Here is an 11,566-nt window from a genome sequence, read left to right as displayed (position 1 = left end):
TAAAGCTGCCCTTGTTCACCGCTGTTGCCATGCTTTCTCATCGTTTTTCTATGGCCACTCAAGGGTGATCCGAACAACCTACTCCCTCTGTCCAGAAATAGATACATCCCCTTTTATCCATTTTGATAACAAGTATTTTCGGACGGAGGGAGTACTTTTTTAGATTCCCATGTTCCTAGACCCTCTAGGTTCTCTGGTAACCTTCAGCCCTATTTCTGTGAAGAGTTTTTTTTTCTTTGTCTTTTCTCCCTACGTACCGAATACAGCGTTAATAGTTACATCGCATAGGGGCACGCGGGCATGGGCCAGCCCATGAATCGCCAAGTCTGTTCCTCACTCGCACGAGTCGCACCTGTTTTCCTTGGTTTGCAGAGCGGCACAGGGGCATAACTTGCCTTTTTTTTCACTCGTTCTCTAGAAATCTATTGGTCTAGGGAGAAAAAGAAGAATAATTTTCTAGTATTTAAAAATTTGTGAATAGAAAAAATGTTCGTGGGTTTGAAAACACTCAAGAATTAGAAAAAAGGTTTGTGAATTTACAAAATTCATGATTTAGAAAAAAGTTCATCAATTTTGGACTTTGTTTTCAGAAATTTGAAAAAAGTTCATCAATTTTGAAAAAACTTCACCGATTTTGAAAAAGAGTACTGTATATCAATTTTGAAAAATCTCATCAATTTTAAAAATAAATTGCTAGCTGTTTGAAGACCACCAAGAAGTCAACCTAGTGCTTCATTTGCACAATCTACAGGCAGGCGATTTGGATCAAAAACGGGAGGCCCAGACTCACCATAGAAGTCAACATAGGGCTGGACCTGCCAAGGCCTGAAGTAGCACGGTGTCCTCATCGAGGTACGACATGACGAGCCAATGGACGAGCCACGTTTGTTCGCCTTGTCGACCTGCTGTCTCACTCTGTCCATCCCAGGCAGCGCTGACAGGGCTGGTCGTCGACGATCCCGTCATTAAGCAGAGCAGCAGGACTAGTGGCAGGAGAGCTCCTTGGCCGATGCTGGCTTGGATAGGGAGCAACCAAGCCAGCGAAGAGCAAACTTAGAAGCACCATAATAGGAGAGAATGGGGCAGTTTAATGCCTTGTACAATGGTAGGTGCCTACAGAGGTGCATAGATAAAGAAATCGAATTTTCTGAAACACCAGTGCCTATTTCTATAGAAGAGACATCTAATTAAGGACCTATCATCTACAAATAAGTATCAATGCTTAAATAAAGACTACTTAATTTCTCTAAGCACCTCGCTCAGCGTCATGCATTGTACAAGGCCTAATTAGCTACGCTGGTCTGTTTTCTACGATGGGGATTGGGTTGGTGGAGAACGTGATGAGTGTCCTCCCATTTTTTATACTGGGATGTAATTGGGGATGTCTCTGTCAAAGGATTTGGGTCACTAAGCAAAATCACGTGAGTGTTGTACTGGAAAAACATTTTCGAAACGGAGATGATTATTTGTTGTTTTACCTTTTCTTATTGTTTTGTGGTAGCTAAAATACTGTATGTTTGTGTTAGTTAAATTAAAGCTTGGGTGGTTATTAATGTGAGATTTTCTAGCCTATTTTTTAATTCTATTTTTCTTTTAGTATATATACATATCTAATTCTATACCTACTAATAAAAAGAGAACCATTTCTTATCACCGTAATTTCGTCCGTCAGTTGCTCATTTTTTTGCGCATGTATGTAAACCGGTTTGTTTCTTCGTTATCTTTCCAGCTCGGCCAGCCGTTTTGGGCCTGTTGTACGGCCCAACCCATGCAGCCCAGAAAAATAAAATAGGCGCTGCGTTCCATGATCAAACGAGAGGTCCTATCGGACGCTCGCAAGCGGCAAAAGAGCAGAGCATTCACGGAAGAGCGTGCATAAAGGGCCGGCCCATTAGTAAGCACTGAACGTAAAAAATCAGTGAAACTAAAAAGCAGGCGCCTGGACTCTAACTCCTGACCGCACGCTAGAAAGTACAGTTCGTAACCGATCGAGTTAACAACTGTTGTTGGCCGCAGCGCAGCGCAAGTACTTAGTAATAGCTACAACAGTTTTTTAAGGAATACCTACAGCGGCAGACCCGTTTTCTAAAAAAGCTTTCAACATTTCGTGGGAAAATGTGAAAAAAATTCCTTATAAAAAGCGAATATTGTTTGAAAATGTAAAAAATAATCAAAATTTGAACAACTTCTAAAACTCGAACAATAATGAAAAAGTGAACAAAAATTGAAAAAAGTGAAAAAAAATTATATACGACGAATTTTTTTAATACACATTGAACACTTTCGTAATATACGCCGAACAATTTTTAAAAACAAATTTAAAATTCTTGTGATATACACTGATTTTTTTGCCAAAATACAGAATGAAAATTTTGTAGTATATGCAGGACAATTTCTTGATATATGATGAACAAGTTTCAAATACAAGGTGATAATTTCTTAATATATGATGATTTTTTTGTAATACATGATGAGTATTTTTATAATGCATGGTGAACTTTTTAATAATATAAGGTGAAGATCTTCTTAATATATTATAAACATTTTTAATAGACAATGAACTTTTTATATTACAAAAATAAATACAGAGAAAAGAAACTGAAAAAATAAAAAATAAAATAAAAAAAAGAAATAAGAAGAAAAATTAATAAAACCGGGTTAAATAACAAAACAGGAAAAACATGTTCATTCTCGCAAAAAAAGGAAGGACCGGTTCAGGGAACCTTCTACCAAAACCAGCCAGCCCCCAAACAGGGATCCCGCAACGAAGAAACAGGAGCGAAGCCGAATCGTGGGCCGGTCCAAGTGGAAGCGATGGGGTTGCTCGCTCTCAGCGAAGCTGTGATGATTTGATGCTAACAGACGTCATATAGGAACCACCGGATCGAACTCTTGACCTGCGTGGTTCCCCAGAGCTACACCATCTTTGTATGCATACCACAAGATTCGTGCATCTATGAAATAGTCCCACCTCGCTAGCTTACACCACCAACCCATTGATTTAGATATGTCTGTGATTTGAAATTAGTAAGCAGCCTCAAGAATCAAAGTAGAGGGTAAGGAATCTGTCCCGTTTGCTCACAAGTAATATATGAGCACCAAGGAAGAAAAGGATCTAAAAGGAAAAAAAAAAGCTTTCAAATGTGCATATGGACTGTATGGCGTCAGTTGGGGCTGGAGGGCACTCGTATGGAACTGGAAAGCACAAACAAACTCAGCCGCGGAAGGGCGCTACATAGTGTAGAACTAACTGAGAGGTGATCCATTTCCACTGATGTCCATCATGGGAAAGGAATTTAAGCTGGCAGGCGCCGGCCAGCTGATCACGCACCGGACGCTCCATACTCAGTGAGTGAACGTCAATCAGTAATAAAGCCTCATGATTAACCCTAAAAAAAGTACTACACTCCAAATCCAATTAATACGTTACTCACAGGAAGTGTCCACCAGTTTCAACTTTTTGTGTCATCTAAAAATTGTTTGCTTTTGAAAAATGTTAGTATGTAATTTTCAAAAGTTATTCACGCATTTTTAAATGTCTGTATAGTTTTAAGAAAAGTGCTCACATATTAAAATAATGCTCATATAACCTGAAAACTGTTTACCCTTTTCTCACAAAAAAATTTATGTAATTCTAAACATTGTTCACATGCTTAAAAATATACCTTTCGTTATTTAAAAAATATTTGTAAAAGTACATGTGTAAGGGCATATTTATCCCTAAGGTGTTTTGGTGATTGATGACAATGCGTTTGCGGACTAATCGTGTGCCTTGAGTTTCCCAGACGTTTCATCGCTAAGCACAAGACGGTTTAGTGCCCCTCGAAGATTGTTGAAGACGGCGTCTTTTCTACGTTTCTTTTTGGTGGATTTGAGTCGTAGGAAAGCCGTACTATTAAGAGGGGGTCCGCGTCGAAAAGGTTTGGGTGGAATCATCACGTACACGTTTCTTTCTAGTCCCCTCCTTTTCCCTGCACCTTGGAGCATCCTCCGTTGTTATCTCTTCACTTTGTTCTGGCTGCTGTGGTGGCTTGCGGTAGTATTGCTCCCAGGTGAGCGGTAGTACCGTAGCCACCAGCGGTAGTACCGTGCTATGGCGCGGTAGTACCGCTCCTCTGGAGCCGCACTACCGTGGCCCCCAGGCCAAGTACCGTTTCCTCGGGGTAGTAGGGGCGGATGTAATGTTTTACATCCGCACTACCACGGTAGTACCGCAACCCTTCCGCAGTAGTACCGTGCTCAGCTGCCAGGCGGTAGTACCGCCCGTCTGCGGTAGTATTGTGTCGGGTTTTTGCGTCTTCCGTTTTTCAGCGGAAGTAGGCATGGATGTACCCTTATCCGCGCTCTTCCCAGGCTAGGGGTTTCCTGCCTTGCGGTAGTACCGCAAGGGGGAGCGGTAGTACCGCGCCCGCGGCAGTACCACTCTCAATACTTGTGCTAACAGGTCTGCCCTTGCTGCTGCTTGTGCTGCGGTAGTACCGCGGGCCTGCACGGTAGTACCGCGTGGCCTTGCGGTAGTACCGCTGATCAGCAAGCGGAAGTACCGCGTGGACCTGCGGTAGTACCGCTGTCCTGGAGTGGTAGTACCGCTGGTTGCGGGCTGGTTGGTGGACAATGGTTGGATTGTTGCCCCCACTATAAAAGGGGGTCCCCTTCTTCCCCGTTGACTTATCTCTTCCAACTCTAAGCTCCATTGTTGCTCTAAGCTCCATTTTCGCCCGATCTCAGTCCCTAGCCAATCAAACTTGTTGATTTGCTCGGGAGTGGTTGAGAAGGCCTCGATCCACACTTCCACCAAGAAAAATTTGATTCCCCCCACTAATCCCTTGCGGATCTTGTTACTCTTGGGTGTTTGAGCATCCTAGACGGTTGAGGTCACCGCGGAGCCATAGTCCATTGTGGTGAAGCTTCGTGGTGTCGTTGGGAGCCTCCAATTGAGTTGTGGAGATTGCCCCAACCTTGTTTGTAAAGGTTCGGTCGCCGCCTCCAAAGGCACCAATAGTGGAATCATGGCATCTCGCATTGTGTGAGGGCGTGAGGAGAAAACGGTGGCCCTAGTGGCTTCTTGGGGAGCATTGTGCCTCCACACCGCTCCAACGGAGACGTACTTCCCCTCAAAGGGAAGGAACTTCGGTAACACATCCTCGTCTCCACCGGCTCCACTCTTGGTTATCTCGTGCCTTTGCTTGTGCAAGCTTATTTGTGTTATATCTCTTGCTTGCTTGTGTTCCTATCCTTGTTGCATCATATAGGTTGCTCACCTAGTTGCATATCTAGACAACCTACTTTGATCAAAGTTTAAATTGTTAAAGAAAAGCTAAAAATTGTTAGTTGCCTATTCACCCCCCTCTAGTCAACCATATCGATCCTTTCAATTGTTATCAGGGCCTCGTCTCTTTATTAAGGACTTTACCGTCCGAAGAGTATGGTTGATACCGTAGACGGTGTGGAGGAACACTCCGGTGTGAATCCGATCTCGTCTACGGGCAATGGGGGAACCTCGGTCTCTCGTGAGGAGTTCAATGTGGCCTTGGAGACATTGAAAACCTCCATGACGACCGAGGTTGAAAGCATGTTTACTAAATTCCTTGAAGGGCTTAAACTATCCACCGCACCGTTGAAAGTGGGTAATCCCACCGACAAGGTGACGGATACTACCTCCGATAAGGGGGAAACTAGTAGTGAAAAGGCTCCTTCTTCTAGTGGTAAGAATGGCACCGACATCTTTGCTCATGTGGAACCACCACTTGTTTATGGTGGACCGGTTCCTTCCACTCATTTGAATCATGCCGGTCCTCCCCCTAAGATTGTGAAAAATGAGGACTTTGATTCTTGGGTTTACCGCTTTAAACGTCATTTAAATCATGTGAACACTAATATTTGGAGAATCATTGAAGAAGGTTTCTATCCGCATGATCCAAGCACCTTCACTCCTCGAGAAGCCGCGGATAATCAATTCAATGAGAATGCTCTCTTCATCATTCAAGATGCAATTCCACCCGAAGACCTACCTCATCTTCGGCCCTTCGCCTTGGCCAAATACGCATGGCTTTGTGTTGTCTCTCTCTACCGGGGAAGCGCAAGCATTCAACGCTCCAACTATGAAGTGGTGCAAGATGAGTCCGATGAGTTTGCAATGAAAGAAGATGAAGAACCTCGTGAGCTTTATCGGAGAGTAACCAAACTCGCGGTCTCACTCCGAGATCACGGGAGCAAGGACACGGATGACAATTGGATCAAGCACAAATTCCTCAAGGCAATGATGCCCTACCACAAGGCCATGTCCTCCGTCATTCGTCAAAGGCCGGACTTCCACACTTTGACCTCAAGAGAAGTGTTGGATGAGTTTGTGGCCATGAACATTTTGGACAAGACTGCCAACAATGCGGTGCTTCGTTCTCAAAGGGCAAAGAAGCCCAACCTTGCATTGAAGGCCAAGCTCTACGTTGAAGAAGAAGAAGAGGAAGAAGAGGAGAGCAACCCCGAAGATACAAAGTATGCATATCATGAACACATGGCACTCGCTTCAAGGCAATTTTGGAGCAAGAAAAACTCGAGGCCAAACTTTAACAAAAACAACTCAAGTGGCACGAAGAGCAAGCAACGTGTAAGGACTTGCTACAATTGTGGCAATGTGATTCATTTTGTTGCGGAGTGCCCGTATGAGAAGAGGGAAGACAATGGTGGCAAGATTATCCGAAAGGACAAGGCCAGGTCGTTCCCCAACAAGAGCAACTTCACCAAGAAGACTCCTCCCAAGGCATTGGTGGTACAAGAAGAGTACAATGAGGATGATGATGATGATGAAGATGGTGAGTTGGCTGCCATGGCCTCAGTTGCCATTGCAACGACTCCACGGGTGTCTCTCTTCGACTCACCCAATGAGAGCATCACCGCCAAGTGCCTCATGGATAAAGCCACCAACAAGGTAACCCCCAACATCAAAACTACCATCATTAATTATCCTTCTTCAACGGATAGCACTGATGAACATGAGGGAGCTAATGTGGAGGCGAATGAGTTTGATGCCTTTATGGGCAAACTTAAGGGTAAATCCAAGAAGCACTTTGTTGCTCTCTTGGAACAACTTGGTGAAGCCAATGACATGATCGAGGCTCACGAAGATACCATCACTAAGATGGAAGGGCATAGTCGTGACTATGCCGATGAGATTTCAGATCTTTCCAATGCTCTTGAGGAAGAGCGTGGTCTTCGTTTGGCTCTTGAGGAGTCACACAACGTTGATCATGCTTAGTTAAAGAAAGATTATGATCATGTTCTCATTGTTTCTCATGTGCTAAACTCCGAGAAGGCCGAACTTGAGGTTGATCTTGCTAGACTCAAAGAGGAGTTTGATCTACTTGACAAGGCTCACAAGGTCTTGCAAGGTGCTCATGCTAGCCTCAAAGAGTCTCATGATCAACTTCAAGGAAAGCTAACCAAGGAAAAAGCCACTTTTCCTCGTATGATGTTAATTGATAATGCAAATGCTACTAACCCGTGTTGTGAGCATGTGCATCTTGTTGAGGAGAATACTAAGCTAAAGGTGCAACTTAAGAGAGGTCTTGCGACTTGCATACAAGGCAAGAAGAACCTCAACGACCTCTTGATCAACCAAAAGGGAGTTGTGGCCAAGGAAGGGGTTGGGTACGTGCCCGAGTCCAAGAACAAGAAGAAGAATGACAAGACCAAACGACCTCCTCCTCTCATGCAAACATTTGTGAAGGAGGGAGAGAGTGCTTCCAAGGAGAAGAAGAAAAATGCGAAGGGTGGCGTTGTCAAAAAGGGCAATGCCACTCCTCTCATCAAAGTCGGCGACTTTAATCCTTCTTATATGTTATGTCGTGCTAGTGATGGGCATGTCTATGCCAAATTCGTTGGTTCTCCTCATGAGTACATTGAATGGTCTATTTGGGTTCCAAAGACCCTTGTTACTAACATCAAAGGACCCATTACAAAATGGGTACCTAAAACCAAGCATTGATCTCTTGTAGGTGTTTGCTTCCGGTGGGGGATCATGGTTGCTCGATAGCGGAGCTACAAATCATATGACCGGAAGCAAGGACTTGGTGGTGGACATGCACAAGATTCCATCCATGCCCACCAATGTCGAGTGGGGTGACGCCTCATCTTCTAAGGTATTGGGACTTGGCAAGGTAGTCATCTCTCATGATCTCACGATCGAGAAGGTCATGCTTGTTGAGTCCCTTGCATACAATTTACTTTCCGTTCGTCAACTTGCAATCATGGGCTTTGCCACTTTCTTTGATATCGATACCGTGGCCCTCTTCTGGAGCAAGACTCTTAAAGTAGCCTTTGTTGGGCATGTCGAGAACGGTCTATATGTGATTAACTTTTCGGAGCGGCTCACTAAGACCGCGACATGCCTAATGGCTAAAGTTGATGTGGGATGGCTTTGGCATCGCCGTATAGCCCATTTCAATATGAGATCTTTGCAAAGTCTTCTCAAGGGGGACCATGTCCGTGGACTAACGAATGTTAGTTTTGCTAAAGATCGTGCTTGTATCAAAGGGAAGCTACATGAGAAGGCTCACCCTCCCACGACTATCATTTACTCAAAGAGGCCTTTGGAGATCCTTCACTTGGATCTCTTTGGGCCTCCATCCTTCGATAGTCTTGAGGGTAGGAAGTATTGTTTGGTGATTGTGGATGACTACTCAAGATACACTTGGGTGTATTTCTTCAAGAGGAAGAGTGAGACCCAACAAACCGTCACTGACTTTGCAAATGAAGCACAACGTCAACACAATGCAAAGATCTTGACTATAAGAAGTGACAACGGCACCGAGTTCAAGAACTACACCTTGGATGAGTTTCTTAGTGATGAGGGGATCAAGCATCAATATTCCGCACCTTACACCCCTCAACAAAACGGTGTTGCAGAGAGGAAGAACCGGACGTTGATGGATGCGGCAAGGACCATGATGGCGGAGTTCAAGTCTCCATACAACTTTTGGGCCGAAGCCATCAACACCGCGTGTCATGCATCCAATCGGCTCTACCTCCGCAAGGGCTTGAACAAGACTCCATATGAGATACTCACCGGTAACAAGCCCAACCTCAAGTACTTTCGGGTGTTCGGGTGTAAGTGTTTCATTCTCAAGAAAGGTGTTCGGTTGTCTAAATTTGAGGCTAGAGCTTATGAGGGCATTTTTGTTGGTTATGCTACAAACTCTCATACTTACCGTGTCCTTAATAAATCCACGGGACTTATTGAGGAGACGTGTAACGTGGAGTTTGATGAGAATAACGGCTCCCAAGTGGAGCAAAGTGGCACTTGTGATGTAGGTGATGAAATTCCTCCTCAAGCCATAAGAAGAATGGGTGTTGGTTTTATCCTACCCATTGAGGAACCCCTTGTGGACGAAGGAGAAGGACAATGCTCCACTCAAGTGGAGCCATCACCAACCCAAGGCCCACACGCTTCCGAAGAACAACATGAAGGCCCTCATCCTCAAGAACAAGACCAAGGGCAAAATCATGCTCAAGACGGTGTTGACACACCAAGTGATGCCCAAGGTCAAGTTCTCTCCTCCGAGCAAGTTCAAGAACAAGAACAAGCTCAATACGATGCTCAAGATGATCAAGTGACCACTCCTCGTCTCACCCCCGAGGAGGAATTGGAGCGTCGTGCCACCAAGGTTGCTTCCAAACTCTCCACCAAGGATCATCTCATGACGAATATACTTGGAAGCTTAAGAAAGGGGGTAAGCACTTGTAGACAATTAGCAAACTATTGTGAGCATCACGAGTTTGTATCTTGTGTCGAACCCCACAAGGTCTATGAGGCGCTCGAAGATCCGGATTGGCTCAATGCCATGCATGAAGAACTCAACAACTTCGAGCGCAACAAAGTGTGGAGATTGGTGCCAAGACCGACGGGGAACCACAATGTCATTGGAACCAAGTGGATATTTAAGAACAAGCAAGATGCCCATGGGATTATCATTCGCAACAAGGCTCGTTTGGTAGCACAAGGCTACTCCCAAGTCGAGGGTATCTACTACGGTGAAACCTTTGCTCCCGCTGCTCGTCTTGAATCCATTCGCATGTTGATTGCATATGCTTCTCATCATAACTTTAAGTTACAACAAATGGATGTGAAGAGTGCTTTTCTTAATGGTCCTATTAATGAATTGGTTTATGTCAAGCAATCCCCCGGGTTCGAGGACCCCTACTTTCCTGATCATGTGTATCAACTCGATAAGGCACTCTATGGCCTTAAACAAGCCCCACATGCATGGTATGACCACCTTACCGAGTTGTTACAAGACCGTGGTTTTGAAGTTGGGCTAATCGACCCCACTCTTTTTACTAAGAAGGTCAAAGGGGAGTTGTTTGTGTGCCAATTATATGTTAATGATATTATCTTTGGTTCCCCTAACAAAGGTTTCAATGAGGAATTTGCCGCTCTCATGACCTCAAAGTTCGAGATGTCTTCCATGGGAGAGTTGAAGTTCTTTCTAGGGTTCGAAGTGAAGCAAAGAAGAGAAGGAACCTTCATCAACCAAGACAAATACACTAAAGACATGCTCAAGAGATTCAAGCTAAGTGATGTCAAGCCGGCTTCCACTCCAATGCCCACCAAGTGCCAACTTGACATAGATCCCAATGGTAAAGCGGTGGATCAAAAGGTATATCGCTCCATGATAGGCTCCTTGCTTTACCTTTGTGCATCTAGACCGGATATCATGTTGAGTGTGGGAATTTGTGCACGATTTCAAGCCGCACCTAAGGAAAGTCACTATGTGGCGGTCAAACGAATCTTTTGATATTTGGCTCATACCCCAAACTTTGGCTTATGGTACCCAAGAGGAGCAAACTTCAAGCTTGTAGGGTATTCAGATCCGATTGGGCGGGAGACAAAGTGGATAGGAAGTCCACTTCTGGAGGGTGCCAATTCCTTGGTTGCTCTTTGGTAAGTTGGTCTTCCAAAAAGCAAAGTTGTGTGTCTCTCTCGTCCACCGAAGCGGAGTATGTGGCGGCCGGTAGTTGTTGTGCACAACTCTTATGGATGAGGTAAACTTTAAAGGATTACGATGTCATTTGTGACAAAGTGCCTCTTTGGTGTGACAATGAAAGTGCCATCAAGATCTTGTTGGAAATATGCCCTAGAGGCAATAATAAAAGCATTATTATTATATTTCCTTGTTCATGATAATTGTCTTTATTCATGCTATAATTGTGTTATCCGGAAATCGTAATACATGTGTGAATAACAGACACCAACATGTCCCTAGTAAGCCTCTAGTTGACTAGCTCGTTGATCAACAGATAGTCATGGTTTCCTGACTATGGACATTGGATGTCATTGATAACGAGATCACATCATTAGGAGAATGATGTGATGGACAAGACCCAAACCTAAACATAGCATAAAGATCGTGTAGTTCGTTTGCTAGAGTTTTCCAATGTCAAGTATCTTTTCCTTAGACCATGAGATCGTGTAACTCCCGGATACCGTAGGAGTGCTTTGGGTATACCAAACGTCGATGAGTAGGAGTGCTTTAGGAGTGCTTGCAACAAAAATTAGAGGACGTCTAAC

This window comes from Triticum urartu, chromosome 7 (genome assembly GCF_003073215.2).
Source record: "Triticum urartu cultivar G1812 chromosome 7, Tu2.1, whole genome shotgun sequence".
In the NCBI taxonomy this organism is placed as follows: Eukaryota; Viridiplantae; Streptophyta; class Magnoliopsida; order Poales; family Poaceae; genus Triticum; species Triticum urartu.
This window is presented reverse-complemented; position numbering follows the sequence as displayed.